Here is a 19144-nt window from a genome sequence, read left to right as displayed (position 1 = left end):
CTGGAGAGCCAACTATTTCCTCTTTAGACTCCTAATGCATCTTCACCTTTCTCTTGTTTTCTACACTGAATAGATTTTTACTTTATTTTGGTTATGGACTCCATGTGATCAATTCTTCCTCTACACCCATTTCTTTCTTTAGAATCTTCTTTCTTCAATCAGAGTAACAGCCTCTGTGTGTGTGTGTATGTGTATGTGTGTGTGTGTGTGTGTGTGTGTGTGTGTGTGTGTGTGCTGAAAGGCAAAGACAGTGGATCAAATACCTCTATTTTCAGCCAGAATGTATTAATCCCAATGTTCTCTCTTCCATATAGTTTATTTTTTAAATTATATTTATTTATTGTGTGTGTGTAGTGTTCAGAAGACGGTTTGCCAGTGTACAGAGTCCATTCTATTCTTGTTCATCTCAGAGATGGAGCTCAGATCAATGGAGTTGGTAGCAAGCACCCTTACGTGCCAAGCCACCAACCATACACTTTCTAAAATGTGTCTTTCATTACCTCAAGCAACTTAGTTGTCAGCCTCATCTTGCATAAATTATTCACAAGTAGAAAAGCTTGCTCCATGGGATATTTCTCCTGACCACAGGCTGCTTATGGAAGGCTCCATTTTCTGAACAAGTCTCTCTCTCTTCACAGGGCTCAGCGATCTGAAAACGAAGATCCAACTGTTCACAGTGGCTAACACTTGTAGTCTGCTTGTTATGTTCTAGGCTGTACTGAGAGTTCTTAACACACAGAGACTTCAGGTAGGAATTTCTGTGCATCCTCGTAGCTAGGTTTTCTGCTACAGACCAGGAGCATGTCCTCAACTGGGCCTCTATTGTTTGTTTTCCTCCGTCTCATTACCTAGCAATGTGTCGGCACACAATGTGCGAGCACTTCATAAATGCTTGCTGGATGAGTAAAGAGCATATGACTATGGGCATAATAAAATTGCTGACTGCTGACGTGAAGCTTCGCTGTGCTCACTGTATCCCTGGTGGTAGTTTTTTTCATATTTGTTTTTTCCTCACCATGGTTGCTATCTGTTATTTCATCCTGTGGCCAGCAGAAGCTATGGTCTATGGTCCATGGATATTTCCAGTTCTTGTATTCTGTCAACCAATTATTCTACTAGAATCCTTTCATGTGGCTTCTCTTTGTTTATATTGAAATGGCTTGTAGTTTCAAACACATATTACCTCTGGCCAGATTTTGTGTCTGGGCAGTGGCATGCCCTGCCAACATAGACTCTCTTCAGTTTTCCTTTCTCGTGTTTCCTACACTGAATAGATTTTCACTTTGTTTTAGTTATGGATTCCATGTGATCAATCTTTCCTCTACACCCATTTCTTTCCTTAGAATCTCAGTGTACCATGCTAGGTACACTTCTAGGGACTTAATGAAGATCTCTCAGGCCACCCTGAGTGCTGAGCATAAATGACTGTTGGGTACTCAGCCCTCAATGGAGCATCTATCTCACTCCTCAGGGCTCAGGGACTAGTGCAGAAGAGGTGCATAAAAACATAATGGACAGAGGAAGGAGAGAAGTGCTACAAAATGCTGTCTTCTGGACAGGATATAACCATTGCACTCATGAACTCAAGTAGCTGTGGCTACTTGCAGAAGTCCTGCACAAAATAGGGCCTGTTGATATTCCACCATACATGTGGGTAATTTTGAGGCCTACTTGTCCCTGAGAAACTATTGGCTGGTAACGGTTACTGGGAGAATGTGAGTCCTTTGTTCAGTGATGCACTCACTGTTAAAGTGCCATGTTCTAGTGAATAACACTGGATTTATACTTATGTGAAGAGCTCCAAGTAAACTCAGTGAGTTTCCAAAACAAGATAAACAAACGAAAGACATGAAACTCGAAGGGAGACTTTGGGGGGAGAAATGTGGTTTCTTTTGAATGTGGAGTAAAGGGGACAATGGAGGCAAAAGGACAGAAGTACACTCTACATATGTGTGGAACCGTCAAAGAAGAATTGTCAAATGGTAAGGCAGAGGCTAAGTTGGTAAATGCCTGATGTGCCAGAATGCTTCCCTGAGCTTAGATCGCTGTAAGCCCAGGCACAGAGACCTGATGTTGAGCACAGAGAGCCAGGTCCAAGAAGCTCATTAGCCATCCGGTCAAAACGGTTCAATGAAAAACCATGTCCAAAATAAACAAATACATAAAGGTCAAAAGCAATGGAGGAAAGACACACAACTAATGTCGATTTCTGGCTCCCACACATGCACGCACATGCCCACACATCCACATGAACAAATAATTGCATCACATATAAAATATACACACACATGCTAACAATTTAAAATTTGGGGAAAAAAGAGGGAAGAGAAAAATTTCAAAGCAACTTGCATTGGGAATAGAATGTATACACTGATCTTAAAGAAGCACTAAAGAAGAGAGAGAGAAAACTTAAGATCCACAATATATAAACACCCCATTATGATAGCTTTACTTTAATAATACTTACAGAGAAACAATTTAAGTATTACTGAATCAAAAAGCAGTGCTAGTCTTTGATGTATTTTTAAAGTAGTCTCACCTTTTTATTTTGGCAACAATGATTTACCTACAATTTCACTCTTCCTGGGAATTTCATGTTAAAGGAGGTATGTGGAGGTGGGGCACATGTCAGGAAAATACTTTCTGAGAACAAAGTGAGGCGCTCTAGCATTCACATAAAAGCCTGCCTGCAATCCAAGCTCTAGAGGCAGACAGACAGACAGATACCACAAGCCAGTGGGCTAGAAGACTAGTCAAATTGAGCAATAGTTTCAGCAAGAGACCATGCACATCAGAAAGACAGTGGTGACCAACCAAGGAAGACACCCCCATCAACTTTTAGTGTTTACGTACATGTGTACACACATATATGTGAACCTGCACACAATGCATGCACAGTCAACCAAAGGTGCATGCACACCCCACACACATGCAAACATACACATCAGTAAAGATTCACTTGTGCACCACAAATGCAAAAGAAAAGAAGCGCCCTGCTCCCACCTCCAATTAAAACATAAACATGGGTTGATTTTATTTTTTTTCCCCTAACAGAGTATCAGAGTATCAAGTACTTGGAAAAAATTAGCAATTATATTTCCTTCACTTCATTCATGAATTATAAGTTAAGGAAATTTTTGAGAGAGATTAAAGATGAGAAATATAAGAGGTGCTTTAGGGTTTTTTATTATTATTAATGTAACTGTTTAATTACTATATACGGTGTTTAACCTCCATCAATTAGAACCTGTTTAAACTTTTGCCATGTGTCTTTTAAGGTTCACTGTCAAAACAGGCATTTGCTGAGAGAATTCACAGCTTCATATGTAACTGGGAATTCTCTAGGATAGCACAAAATGAACAGAGAAGGGGGAATACCCTAGCAAAGGAGTGAGGCTTCTCATTCATGCCCAGTGATGAAAAGCTTGCAGTCAACAAATAGGAGACCTCACAAGGACTCCACACAGCCTTCATCACAGCCTCACTCACCAGCCTCAGACCCACTTCAAAACCTTCAACTAAAAGAAACCCAGCATGGGAAGCTTGCCAACACTCTCTCTTGCCAAGTTGGCAAAACCCTGGAGGCTTGAATGGGCTTCTCGATGTATAAGATAAAAGCAGGCATTTGAAGCCTGTGAAGGCTTCCTGGGCACATTCAGACCTTAGGTGAAATTCCATCATCTGCTTTCATTTGTGTGTGATGTTATGTATGCAGATGGCACAACTTAGGCCTCTAGTTGCAGGCATAGTTTTGCTAGGAAACCAGAATTTAAAAAAAAAAAATCTTAAAGATGAATTAGGAAAGGCGTTTCCCCTTCAAAGCTGCCCTTCTCCAGCTTTGATCTCTGCCTCTAACGACTATATAAACCAAGACAGGAGAGGACAAACTTGATTTCAGACAAGATTTTCATCTGGAGTAAAGTGTGGATGTGCTTGTAAAAAGGCAAAGAGCAGACCCGAGTGACAGCAAGAAACATGGGTTCTGAGCTGAGCTACATTCGTGTTTCTAAGCAGCAAAGCCTAATCCATACATCGCGGTTCATTTCCACATGAGCAAGCAATTCAGAATCCTCCTTAATGATTTTATCCCCCTCCTCCACCTTCTACACTTTTTCCCCTGACCAGAATTTCTTTCATTGTGCAGTGTAATATGGTCCAATGCTTTCTACATACACTTTCAGCTTCTCATCTCCCACTTTTATGTCCCCAGTAACACCCCCACACTGAAGTTTCTCATTCCCTGATGGCAGGAACCCCCCTACTCTTGGAAACCCAAGCTCTCTCCCTTCAGATGGTAGTCATGTAAACTAAAGAGCAAAAGACTACTTACTTTCTAGGAATTTCTTAAAATTACCCTCAAAGGTCTCATTACAAGCAACTTTTCTGTACATATATTCTATTTATGGAAAAGGAAAATATTCTCTGTTCAGTCTAGCTAATGGCGTAGAAGATGGGCCTTCACAGATATGTTTGCCGCTGTATGTTCTTGAGTTTAGTGATACATTTATATACTGAACCAGAGAAATATTTCATGTTATCTATGATAAAAGTCACACAGAGTAAACAAAAATTTAAGAACATAATTTTTTTTGTCAGACAAAGGGTAGTTATTTTCTAAAAAAGAATATATGCACACAAATTTTGTCAAACTTGCTTAGAGCAGACCTCCTCAGTCTTGCTGATTCTCATCTCTGTCACCATCACAACAGAATTCCTGGATAACCAAATGTGTCATCGGCTCAAAGAAAAAGTAGTTCACTAATAGCTAAACTCCAAAATTCTCCTGTTCTGCATCACCAAACTGTCCCAAAGGGTTGTGAGCAATCGTGTATGTAGCTTGAATTCTCTTCAAACAAACAAAAGACAGCCTCCTCTCCCCACATATCTGGACCTCTCTGGACCTGGTCTCGCATAGCTCTGCACTGCCGGCCACTCATTCATCCACCTTTCCTGAGTTTCTCTTGTAATATTAATTATCTGATATTTCTTGTAATACTCAGGTATCAAAAGCAAACTCTCCACCTTCATGGTTTCTCCATTAAATTTATGGGAAGAAAAATACATAACTAGTAAAGGATTTCTTTTATACTTTTTCCCTGACCAGAATTTCTTTCATTGCGCAGTATAATGTAGTCCGATGCTTCCTACAGACACTTTCAGCTTCTTCTAATCTTCCACTTGTATGTCCCCAATAACACCCCCAGAGTTCTATTTCAGGACTTTCAAGGGAACCTATGAGATAGTACAATCAGATAGATGTTCTTTGTTCCCTCTTGAAAATAAAAACCAGTGACGCAGACTGGAGAGTCAGGGGAGGGTGAAGGAGCTGGTCCATTTGATGTCTCTTCATCATCATGTGCCTATCATAAACACACTCCAATTATAACTTCTCTCAAGACAGGACACAGCTTGCTCCAAGTCATTACACCATTCCATCATTCCCATCGTAATCTTGTAACTGGTCCAAGTCATTCCCATTTGATGGTACTAAAATATTCAGAGAGGAGAATTTAAAAACTGGCAACACTTCTATCTCAGATTCCTTCAGGGGGTGAGATAAAGACATAAAAATAAGTATGTTTCCTTCTCAGTCATATGGCTTGTGAGGATACGCACTTAAGTCTTCATGTTCATCAACCAAAAAGTATTTATATCTACATTTAGCAAAGAATTTCACAGAGCCCTCTAAATACTTCAATAACCAAAAACATTTTTCCTTTGTATACAGTTTTCTGCCATCTCTAAGCAAAGACCCAAAGAGATCACACACCTTAACTGAAGGTAAACTTTGAGCAAGTCCGAGCAGCTGCCACGAATCTACACACTTGAAATGCCACTGCAAAAATACTGGAAACCATACTATTTCTTATGGAAATCAATCTGCATCCTAAAATGCCCTTGATTTTTGAGTCAGATAATGATTTGTTCTCATGTTTCTGAAGAGCTGGGACATTGTTTTTTGTTTTTTAATGTGTGAAGTTAAAGTAAAACTTTCAGTTTTTATGTCCAATGATTAATCATACTGAAATACTTCGATTTACTCTATTGGCAATACAGACTTAAATAAATCAGGGATCATTAAGACCTCCAAAAGAACTGAACATGACAAAATTCTAAAATTATCATATTAATACTGAACAGTAAAAATAGGTGACAATTGTTCATTATTAATAATGTGTCAGGGATTATTTAACTTGTATAACTAATTTAGTTTGTACATAAACCTGAGAACTAGGAAATATATCATGTATATACACTTATCACATGGCTATTCTTCAATGGGAATGTATTCTTGAATGTATTGTATAAATATAATAGGTAGTATCTATATTTTATTCATCTTTGTAGATCTAAACACTACAAAATAGCAAATATAATAATTTATCATAAGATATTATAGTTTGCCTCTGCTCTAATAAATAGTTTTAGATACAAATTGTAGATAAATATATTTTATAAATGAGTGATATATTATTACTTTAATTCTAAAATATATCATGTATAAAATGTGATAATAACAGAAATGAGAAAGAAACAGAGAGATTTATTTTACTCAATTTTAGTAATCTTTGGCCCAAGTTGCTCAAAATATTTTATTTTGACTTTTTGAATTTATAGTGAGATTCCATATGGCTACTCTCTCTTTTGTCCTTAGCATTGCTAGTTTGCATCATCCTTTCTCATTTTCTTGCTTAGTCAGTTGCATGACTCACCTTGGAAATGTTCTATGTGTACCTAAGAACAAAGCCTACTTTGCAAAAGAAGGCTGTGTTAGTCAGTCATATACTTATAGGTTTGTTTAATATCTTACTTATGTTATGTCTACATTAAATTATTTATTCAATGATTCAATTATTGAGAAAAGGATCCACTTTTATGTATATTATTAAATTGTCCTGAGAATATCATACTGAAATCTGTAAGTATTATTATTGAATATTCTATTTCTCCCGTAAGGTCTATTGTTTTGGCTCCATGGATTTGAGCTCTCTCATTATATATACATATGCATCACTATGAACTACCCCTCGTAATTTCTACTAATATATGTTGTCTTAAAGACTATTTGTCTCATTAAGTTAGCCACACCAATTCTCATATAGGTATTATTTGTAGACAGACTTTTATCCCTTCATTTTCAAATATTGGAACTTTTGAATGTAATATGTTTGTTTTACTACTGAGATTTTATATAAAAATTTTGTTGGAGTTTTCATTGTTTGTACAATCAAATCATCTATATTATGATAGTCTGGGCCTCTCACAAGTGAGGTAGGAGTTCTACCACTGAGCTATATCCTAAGCCATCTTTTTACTTCATATTTTGAGGTAGGGCCTTAGTAAAGTTCCTAATTTGGCCTTGAACCTGTGACCTGCCTCTCTCTCAAGGCATTGGGATCACAGGCCTGTGCCAGCAGGCCCAGCTTATATTTTGATTGGGAAGTTTACATTATTTATACAGTGTTATTACTGAAACTATTCCCTACAAGTCTTTACACATGTTTCCTTTAGTAAATTCAATTTATTATATTAATGATAGAATGTTGTGAATTCTTTATTAGCTTAAACTAGTAGTAATATCTGGAATTACTCCATAACAGATTTTGTTTGCCCTTTAATTGTTATTAACCTAAGTCTATGTACGTGCAGATATATCATAAGCTTTACAGCTTTGAGCAAGCAAATAACCAGCACTGTTATGTGCATTCCCTCCAACTGTGTAGTATAATAACTAGTCATCTCCTGGACATTTTCATCTTTCCAAACAGAAGCTCAGAATCCACTCCCTCTGATAATCACTGTTCTATTCTAATGTCTTGCTTTCCCCCTTGAATATTGGTCACAGACTGTTCATTCTTTGCAAGCCCTTAGACAAAATCTATGTATGTGTCACAGAAATGCTGGAACACACTGACTTTTCCTCTGGAATTGGTTGTGGCTGGATACATAGAGGCTGCTTATTTAGTAACCTGCTTGAGATAAAGTATGCCTGTTTTATGATGAACAGTCTCAGAGAACTAAGCCTATTTTTTCTTTTACTTTTAAGCTTAGGTTCCTAGGTGGTGTCAAAATTTCAGGGTATCTCAGCTGTCAATCACCAGTCACTCGTTCGATAAAGTACTTTGAGCACGTTAGGCTTCCATTATCCCCTAAAAGAGATTTTCTTAGTATGAAACTAAACTGGACTTTTAGTGAGACCACCCTCTTAGAGCTATCTGGACACTGACCTAGCAGCCTTCAGCCTGTCAGCATCTCCTTTGCTGTCACTTGTAGGGGTGATCAGGTGCCCTACAAAGATACCACCTCTTCCCTGCTTCCTTCAAGGTTAACCACCACCCTGGCTAGCATACTCAATGCCTCCTTCGGGGTTCCCTCTTAGTTTTCCAGACCTCATAGCCTGCTAATTATCAGTTCTTTTGTGTTGGATGCCTTGTTTTCCCCTGGTATCAAGTATGTTTGGAACATGAAATTTTATTGGTGCTTTCCCTGTACTTTAACTGACAGGCTCAATGTAGTCCTGCCCTAAGGCTATGTCTAGGTTTCCTTCTTCTGGCCTAGCAAGTGTTACATGAACTTGGAAACCCCTTTTTCTAGCACATGATTAGTTTATTCTCTGTGCATTTATATGTTTGAAATAAATCTCCCTCAAAACCTCTACTGTATAGATCAAATGAACTGCTGTTGGAATGGTCTTCTGTTTGTACCTATCTCTCTCTCTATAAAATCCCTGGGTTTATGTGTAGGTAATTACCAATTACCTGTATTATCTTTCTATAAAAGAAACTCTCCTCTACCACATGTGGATATTGTGAGCTTTGTTACCCCACAATTCTGGTTATTCCCCTTTATTTGAATACAGCACCTCCATATCGTGCAATTATCCAGCACCTTTCATCTCTCACACTTACACTATAATGATAATAATGACAACTGCAGTAATAACCATTTATCTAACACTTTGTATTTAAAAAACACTTTACAATGAGCAATTAGTTATTCCACCCCAGTGAAATAGTTTGGTATCATTATAATCATCTTTCCAGAGGTGAAAACTAGTATGCGAAATAATGAATTTGTCCTAACTCAGGGAAAAAAAAAAAACCTCTAACACCTTTTAGCAAAAGGCTATCCACATAGATTAATCTAGGCAGTTCTCAATGAAAGCTAATCTGATGAAATCTCGGGAATCCAGTACACTCATGGGGGAGAGCCCCACCATGAGGACTGCTACAGCTCTGTCCTTGGCTACGGCTTTGGGGAGTAAATGAAAGACACATCAAAGAATGGAATAACATTCTTAACAATGCCAAAGGCAAGAAAGTTTCTAAGTTGCTCTCAAGAACATTCCCCACATTCTGTTCCTGGGAAAGTATACCAAATACAGTAAGCTGCAGGATGCTGGGATTTACATTGTGTGTCCCAGAACACAATGGGCTTCAAGTGGAAGTATTTTATCAGCACTTACATTTCCCACTCTGTGCATTTTCAGACATTTAGGGGATAAGTGAGAGATACTTAAAACAGGAATTCTGTGGTTTTGAAAAGATTATACTGTAGCACCAATACTCAAGTACTGTGCAACAACTGCTATGCAATCAGGACTATGTGTGATTTGTGGGAATGTGTGTGTGTGTATGTGTGTGAGTGTCTGTGTATGTGAGTGTGTGTGTAGCATGCATGTGTGTAAGAGTCTGAGTGTGTGAGTGACTGTGTTTGTGTATGTGTACGAGAAAGTGTTTAAGCATATGCAAGTGTGTCTGAATGTGTTTGTTTAAGTATGTATATGCTTAAGTATGTCAGTGCTTGTATGAATAATTGTGTGTGTTAGTACATGTTAGAGTACTTTATAAATTTAAATTTAGAGTAATTTACAAATTTAAATTTCAAACTTAGCTTTGAAATATGAACTTGCACTTCCAATAAGTTAGGTCCCATCTAGTTAGCCAAGTGCAGTAGTAGTGCACGTAAAAATTCATGGTTTTACTCAGGTTCCTATAACTGAAAAGATGACTTTTGTTGTTTTTGATTTTTTTTCATATTTTAGTGATTTAAATTCCTATCTTAAAGCATCACTTATTAATTTAAGCACTTTCTGTAGGAATTAATTAACATTCTGTATTTTGAAAGTTACCTAAAACATTAAAAAATAAAATAATTTTCAATTAGAAAATTAATTTAAAAGTTCAAATGTAAAAAGAAAAATGAAGATGAATTTAATTGAAGAAGAGAATTCAGATAAAATGTATACAAGGTTTATATAAAATTTATAATTGGCAATCTTTGACAGGATAAAACCTGCAAATATTAAAAATAATGTCAATAACATGCTGCTTAGATTGATAGGTTAAAAGAAAAAAAATTACTCATAAAGTCAAACTATCAAGAAAGGGAAGCTGTAACCACAAAAACTTGCCATTTAGTGAAACATGACTGAAGCACGCCTTTCTTTCCATGTGTTCTGTGGAATTTAAACATCCTGTATTTAATTCCTCTGCCTATACAAATATCCATTGTTCTCTGTATTTCTCGTTTAAAGAAATATTTTGAAAAGTTATGTGAGTCTGTCTTTGCAAGTTCTTTCAAACATAAAAGATAATACAATGATTAAAAGTAATTACTATGAAAATATACACAGCATCCTCAGGTTAGCTCCTTAAATAATATTTTAAGGTTTGTTGTTTTTCTTCTTTTTCCTTCAGAATATTACTCAGATAAAGAGATTAACTTTTTAAAGGAAAACAGCCAAAACCAAAATATATAAATATGTTGATAATCCAGGATGAGAAATAGTGATATTTTCTCAGCATTCACATATTGTAGAAGCAAGCTGTCAGGACCATTAAGATGAAAAAGAAATACAATGCTCTCAGGAAGTTTACCCTATCCATGAACATTCTTCCAGGGCTACAAAGAGAAGGAACAGCTAATCTGCAAAAGCAGCAAAAGGGCTGATTGATGGGGAAATTCCACTTTCAAGGCAAGGGGGTACACAATAAATTCAAATGACCTTACATTTTTAAATTTGTTCACAGTGGGATCACAGACACCAGAGTTAGAGAAGGGATGGTCACTACATTGGAACAAGTTAGACATATGACTTGGTTCTGAGTTCCTCTCCCCATTTTCCTTCACTAGCAAGAACATCTGCAGCCCTTTGGACAAATGGCAGGCATGAGAAGGGCAGCCAGGTCAAGTCAAACTTCCAACCGACATGAAATATTCTCAAGTACAGTGAGAAGCTGGCTTTGGGGATGGGGACTAGATGATGGATTGATGGATGCTTTGCAGGGGAGGTAAGCTTGTGTGGGCAGTCTGTTGGTGACATCCACCAGAATGCACAGGATGGCATCCCGCCAACACCACCAGCACCAGAACTTTTGACTTCAGTTCTGTCCTAACACATTCGTTTCATCTGAAGTGGCATCCCTGGACTGTTGACAGGAACTGCTTAAGGAGGGTCCAGACAGCAGAATATTGAGAAGGCAAGCCAAAGGAAGCAAGACAAACTGTCATGTAGTAGGAAGCACACTCAAGTGAGCTATCCCGCTCTGTTCCTCAAAAATATGACTGTTTACAACATAACTCTTCTGGCAAGATTTCTATGGCCACTCCAAATTATTGACTTGTATTCCTGTTTCATGTGTCCTGTTTGACAAATACCTTTAGCTTTCAAAATGCTGATTGTATAACTAGAGAAATTTTGATCATGCTTAGTTCCAAGACTTTTTACTACTGAATATCAAGATGAGCACACAAGAGGTATCAAGTAATTAGAAGTGACACAGGGAGAAAAGAAGAAATATAAAAATAGGTTGGGAATGATATATGAGAGAATGTTCTTAGACCTGTCCTGGCTTCTGATCTCTATGTCCTTCCCCTTCCTCTATCACAACTGGACCTTCCAATCTACTCTAGCAGACTGCACTGCCTGCAGTGCCTAGGATATATGCCACCTGAGGCAGTCTAAATTTAAACTCAATTTTGTATGGTTTAACAGCTTAGACATTCCTGCAGCTCTGCTCCCTGCCTAAACAAAATGCCACAGCCTCTCAGTTTCTCTTGCCCTGCTGCTCTCCCAGGCTGGAGAGACTGTCACTATTCCCCCAGGCTCATAGCTGGGACATTCTACCTGCTGAGTATAGAGCAGCTGGTGACCTCACTGCTAGCCACGCTCCACTCACTCCTGATGGGCGAACATCAATACCCTGCCCACTGCTAAGTGGCCTTAGTTCCTGGCTCCCAGCCATTATCCTAGATTTCTTCCAGCATGTCTGAGGCCTAGATACATGTATAAGGTTACTGGTGTGCATAAATAAGGGAATCGATGCAAGCATTATGGTATATAATAAAATACAGAGACAAGGTAGAAATTTTGAGCAATTTAGTAAAATATGTACAGTGTAATCCATCTGTCTGTAGAAGAAAGGTAAAAGGGTGCTCATTCTCTTATGAAAGGTTGACAAGCAATCCATGGGCTGACAAAATAGCTCAAAAGATAAAGGGAGTCACTGTACAAGTGTGTCAAAGCGGGTTCCATTCCCAGGTCCCATGGTAGACAGTAGACCCTGTATGCTGGCATGTGTACACACACACACACACACACACACACACACACACACACACACTACACTACTACTATTACTACTACTAATCGTAGTAGTAATACATGCTTCAGTAAAGAATTAATCCATAAAAGTAAACTCAAGCATATTAAGACACATTTAAAGCCTGTTATTCTTTGGGTTAGTAATTATGAGTAGCAACCCAGAATCTGTATGAGAGAATACTTTTCAAGTAAACTATTCTGTCTTTTAGAGAAAGTGTCAACTGATCATTAGCTAACTACAAGGTATCATTTCAATTCAAACGATACACATGGGGTAAGTCCTTGGGAAGTTCTAGTTGATCTGGAAACTCTGTCACAAGGAAAGTCTGCATTGATTGTCTAATCAATAATCAATACTGTACACACCCAGCAAATATTCATTAGAAATAGATGATGATCATATTCATATGAGTATCTGTGTATGGAAATAAAATTTTGGTGGGTGAAATTCATAGCCAGTATATACGTCTGTGTGAGAAAAAATGATTTATAATTTCACTCCTCTCAAGCATGCTCTTGGCATTTACTTCACATAAACTATCTTGACCCATAAAATGGTCATTAGTAGCAAATCAGAATTAGGAATTTTACAGGTAGAACTGTTGAGCAACCACAAAACAACTGCTACTAACCTAGGACCACAGAATTGTGCTCCTCTTTGAGCACACCTGGAAGGCATAAACATACAAAAGAATTTGCAGGTAGGGAATGTCCAAAAACTGTGTCCTGTTTGCATATTAGGCAAGTAGTTTTCATGCATTCCATTCTGGGATGAGTTTTTAGTTTTTATCTGCCAATACTTGCCTACTCTCAGGCTTTTTAAACTCAATCTGGCATAGACTTCTCAAGAATACTTTATAAAATTTGAATGTGATCACACATACGTGTTTCATATAGAGTTTTTATCACAGATGCAGAAATAATTACAATGGCAAACAAAATCATGGTGCAAACCAACAACATTCATTTGCACTTTGGGGAACTATCACTCTAAATGGCTAATATTCCATGCTTCAGGTGCTTCGACAGACTAACACGGAAGAAAAAACTATGAACAATACCCTGGACTGGTCCACTCACCAGCTCAGCTTCATGTTAATTATGCATAAATGATAAAGTTTGTTCTTGTCTATTATATAATGGTCTGGATGAAACTGAGAAATTATTCTTTAATTTTAGTTGTAAATTCCTACTAATTGTGCTGTTCCATAAAATTTAAAGCTGTCCATGATGATTGCTTTATTATTTTTAATTTTTTAATTTTTTATTGGATATTATATATACATTTCAGATTTTATTCCCTTACCCCTTTCCCCCCACCACCCAGGAACCTCCTATCCCATCTCCCCTCCTCCTGATTCTATGAGGATATGCCCCCACCTACCCCCCAACTCCCACGTCCCCACCCTTGAAATTCCCCCCCCCCCCACTCAGTAGGGTTCAGCCTTCATGGGACCAAGGATCTCCTCTCCCACCTATGTCCAACAAGGCCATCCTCCCCTACAAATACAAATGGAGTCATGGGTCCCTTCCTATGCTCCCAGGCTGGTCATTTAGACCCTGGGGAGCTCTGGTTTGTTGGTATTGTTGCTTTCCTCATGGGACCATAAACCTTTTCAGCTCCTTCAGTCTTCTCTTTAACTTCTCCATTGGGAGCGCCTTGATTAGATCAGTGGTTAGCTGTGAGCATCTGCTTCTGAATATGTCAGACTCTGGCAAAACTCTAAGGAGACAGCTATATCTGTCTCCTATCAGCATGCACTTCCTGACATCCACATCAGTGTCTACCTTTGGTAACTGCACATGGGATGGATACCCAGGTAGAATGGTCTCCAGATGGCCCCTCCTTCAGTTTCTGTCCCACACTTTGTCTCCATATTTGTTCCCTTGAGTATTTTGTTACTCCTTCTAAGTAGGACCGAGGCATCTACACTTGTTCTTCCTTCTTCATGAGCTACATGTTGAATCTTGACTATTTCAAGCTTTTGGGCTAATATCCACTTATCAGTAAGTAAATACCATGTATGTTCTTTTGTGATTGGGTTACCTCAGTCAGGATGATATTTTCTAGTTCCATCCATTTACCTAAGAATTTCTTGAATTAATTATTTTTAATAGCTGAGTAATACTCCATTGTGTAAATGTACCACATTTTTTGTATCCATTCCTCTGTTGAGGGACATCTGGGTTCTTTCTAGCTTCTGGCTATTATAAATAAGGCTGCTATGAACATAGTGGAGCATATGTCCTTGTTATATGTTGGAGCATCTTCTGGGTATATGCCCAGGAGTGGTATAGCTGGGTCCTCAGGTAATGCTATGTCCAATTTTCTGAGGAACCGCCAGACTGATTTCCAGAGTGGTTGTACCAGCTTGCAATCCCACCAACAATGGAGGAGTGTTCCTCTTTCTCCACATCATCGAGAACTTCTGGGGGAATCACCATCCCTGACCTCAAACTGTACTATAGAGCAATAGTGATAACAACTGCATGGTATTGGTACAGAGACAGGCAGGAAGATCAACGGAATAGAATTGAAGATCCAGAAATGAACCCGCACACCTATGGTCACTTGATGTTTAACAAAGGAGCCAAAACCATCCAGTGGAAAAAGGACAGAATTTTCAACAAATGGTGCTGGCTCAACTGGAGGTCAACATGTAGAAGAATGAAAATCAATCCATTCTTATCCCCTTGTACAAAGCTCAAGTCCAAGTGGATAAAGGACCTTCACATAAAACCAGATATACTGAAACTAATAGAAGAGAAGGTGGGGAAGACCCTCGAATACCTAGGCACAGGGGAAAAAAAGTTCCTGAACAGAACAACAATGGCTTATGTTCTAAGATCAAGAGTTGACAAATGGGACCTCATAAAATTGTAAAGCTTCTGTAAAGCAAAGGACATTGTCATTAAGACAAAACGGCAACCAACAGATTGGGGAAAGATCATTACCAATCCTATATCTGATAGAAGGCTAATATCCAATATGTACAAAGAACTCAAGAAATTAGACTCCAGAGAACCAAATAACTCTATTAAAAATGGGGTACAGAGCTAAACAAAGAATTCTCATCTGAGGAAACTCGAATGGCCAAGAAACACCTTAAGAAATGCTCAACATCCTTAGTCATCAGGGAAATGCAAATCAAAACAACCCTGAGATACCACCTCACACCAGTCAGAATGGCTAAGATCAAAAACTCAGGTGATAGTAGATGATTGTTTTATTATATGTTCTAAAATAGAACCCTGTGCATACAAGACATCCATGGTACAGATGACTGAGCATGTACTGTAATGGTTTCTAAGATAGATTGACCTTGGATTATGCCCTGCTTTAAGTCTTGTGTTTCAAGGTCAATCTATCTTAGATTTATTTTTCCAATGTATGGGCATACTTTCCTGATATTAGGGACAATGAATGAGAGAACCTGAAACAGGCAGCTGATGTAGAGATTTGTATTCAGTCTGCACTGGTAATCTGAAAGTCCATGCAATAGCTGTTCTTTATTGGATAATTAGAGGCTGTTATTTGCAAATATCAAAGAAAGGATTCCAAAGATTAGTCACAGAATCAGAGGTCAAAATTTGATACAGAGAAAGCTAAAAATGTCCCTTAAGTTCAATTTTTTAAATAAAACCTTCCAAAAAGCAAGTTTGTATTTGAGAACAATTTTGACAATTCTAGGAGTGTGTAAATAAATCTAAGAACAGAAAAGCGTTCATTATGGTAGATGCATGTATGTAGTTTATTGCTCACTCAACTGTTGGGGGCCGACTTTTAGCAGAAAGCGGCTATCAGCTTTGCAGCCATCTTGAGCCATATACCCTGACATGAGACTTGAATTACAATAGCCTACAACAGCTGAGAACACTCCGATAATCTTGGTTTAGATACCTTGAGATTAAAGGTGTGTGAGATTAAAGGTGTGTGACTTAGAAGTATAGAGATCAGAGTTAGAGACAAGACCTAAGGGCATGATTAAAGGTGTAACTTAGAGGCGTGGCTTAGAATCAGACTATAGAAGACAGAACCAGACATCAGACCAGAGAGAGATTCATACACATCAGACATTAGGTAGAGTCTGCCCTCACCCTCGCTCTTGCTGAAACCCGACCTGCAGACCGGAGCAGCAGCTTGGGCCGGGATACAGTGGCCGCCCAAACGTGGGCCGGCCCGGGCCTCAACATTTTGCCTGGGCTGCAACATTTATTTTGGCCGCCCCAACTTGGGGCTAGTGCGGTCCCCAACACTCAACCTTTCTTCCTCTTCCTCTGAAGTAACCTGAATAAATGTGTTGTGGTGAGCATATTGCTTCCTAATATCAAGCTCTACTAAGACCGTGGAATGAATATTTTACCAAATTCAGTATAATGTGAGATTTCATGGAAATCTGTTGCTTAAAGAAAAAATAATAATTCACTCATCCCCCAAACCACATTTCAGTTTTTGCCTTTCTGGTTCATCCTTGTCTAAACTCTACTTATGATGGCTAGAACACCAGAAGTCTTCACAAACCCAGAGTTCCTGAAACTGCAAGCTGGGAGGAGAGAACACAGAAATAAGAATATGATGTTCAATGACATCATGGATTCCTATGAAACTATTCCAGTCTACCTGCAGCACACAGTCATGTGACACACAAGTGCACTGCTAATCTTTAAAGTGTAATTGTTTGGCGGCTCTTATCCATCAGAAGTAGCTAAAGTGATTTTAACTAATAAAATTGGTTGACTCACTCTTTAAAAATAAAGTAAAAGCAATAAATTCTGAATCATCTACCTAATTGGTTGCCATAAGCAGATAAATGTGTTCATGTAAACTCCATTTTAATTTTACACTTTAACCATATTAGCCAGGTCTCCTAAAATACTAACCTGACTTGCAAGAAAATTACTCCTACGAGCAATTTATCTTAAGAATTTTTTCCTCATTCTATACCTAGGGAAGAATTACCAAGATTCTAGGCCCTAAGAAAAAAATTTCCTTCAGAGGTTCTGAAAATACAATAAAATATATGATAAAAAGAACTGTAGATTTTTCCCAACATAATATTTTTATTGATTATTTGGTAATTTCAAAAAATGAATGCCTATTACACTCACTCATTTGAGTGTATTGGTCAAACTTTATTGGCCAGTCCCTTAAAGATGACTGAGTCCTTTCCCACTCCCACCCCAACCCCCCACTCCCTACTCCCCAACTGAAGAGCAACACTTCAGCATCCTCATCACAATTTTCAAAGATTCTCTCCTTTGGCTCCTTATCTAACTGGTTGTTTTGTTGTTTGGGGTTTTTTGGGGGGGCGGGATTGTATTGGGTGGGAGAGGGGGTTAGGAGGCGTGTCACAGAAACCAATGTTTCTCATTGGCAATAATATTTTTAAAAATAATTTGATGAAGACAAAATAGACACTTATTAGTCCCCTACTATTCTATCTCTTGGCAGACATTCTTGCTAAGTCATCATAACACTTCCCTAAGGTAGTAGCCCTCTCGTGTTGTTTGCACAAGAACCAACTTCAATCCCACACTCTCATGGCATCCGACTACAGGACATGCAGTGACATGTCACAGTGCAAGCAGCACTTTCTACTTTAAACCCTTTTTCATCATTCCAAATTCCAAGGTTCCATTCAAATTGAACAATGATTATGTTTTTAATTTCTGAATAAAATTTATACTAGAATCTTCTATTACGGCCAGGACATTTTTTAAAGGCCTTAATGTGATACCCAGTCCTACTGACTACCTGCCATCTACATGAAAATGAAAAACAAGAACAAAACAGGGAGAAGTGGGAGGAGGAAAAGGAGGAAATGAAGGAGGAGAAGGGAGGAAGGAAAGAAGGGAGAGAGGGAGGGAGGGAGGGAGGGAGGGAGGGAGGGAGGGAGGGAAGGAGGGAGGGAGGAAAGAACTATGCCAGTCTCTGGAAGTACCCTATTCTCCCCGGTATATTATACATACTGCAGCTACAAAACCATTCTTATTCCTGAAGATAAAACCATAGATGATGGACTCTATCATGTTAAAAAATTTGCAGTATGGGAATCTCTCCCTCCCATTTCACTTTGATAACTCTCTCTTTCTTCTCTTACCTAACACACAAAAAGTATAGCATCAAAAGTAATTTCTCTTGTAGTTTTCCAAAGAAGCAGATGGGATATTAAGATCTCTAGGTACAAAGTCATGAAAAGCAAAACCAAGCAATTATGGTTAAAAAGAAAAGAACACAGAGCCTACAAAATATTGCCACCTTAGCATTCATACTAGCAGTAGCTCTCATCTGCTGTGTATATGTCCACATCAACAGATTACAGCTGCCTGTATCCCTTACATCAAAAGTAAGAAGAAGCAACTCAGTTGTGAACGTATTTTTATGCCAGTTAAAATTCTTCAAACCAACCAACCAAGCAACAGCATTTCTGTTATAAACTATTTTCTGGAATATTAGTTTTGTAGGTGATAACTATAGCAAAATTAGCTTGCTGTAGCATCATATAGCTTGCTGATCATCTCCTGGTTAATGTAATG

The 19144-nt window shown here is 38.3% G+C and overlaps 1 protein-coding gene across 14 annotated transcripts in view; it reads right to left on the bottom strand.

The window, feature by feature from the left end:
* Nucleotides 1-19144, bottom strand: part of Macrod2 (mono-ADP ribosylhydrolase 2) — a 1857339-nt gene that overhangs the window by 1440322 nt on the left and 397873 nt on the right. The window lies entirely within an intron of this gene.

Source organism: Arvicanthis niloticus, chromosome 2 (genome assembly GCF_011762505.2).
Source record: "Arvicanthis niloticus isolate mArvNil1 chromosome 2, mArvNil1.pat.X, whole genome shotgun sequence".
Classification (NCBI taxonomy): Eukaryota; Metazoa; Chordata; class Mammalia; order Rodentia; family Muridae; genus Arvicanthis; species Arvicanthis niloticus.
This window is presented reverse-complemented; position numbering and strand designations above follow the sequence as displayed.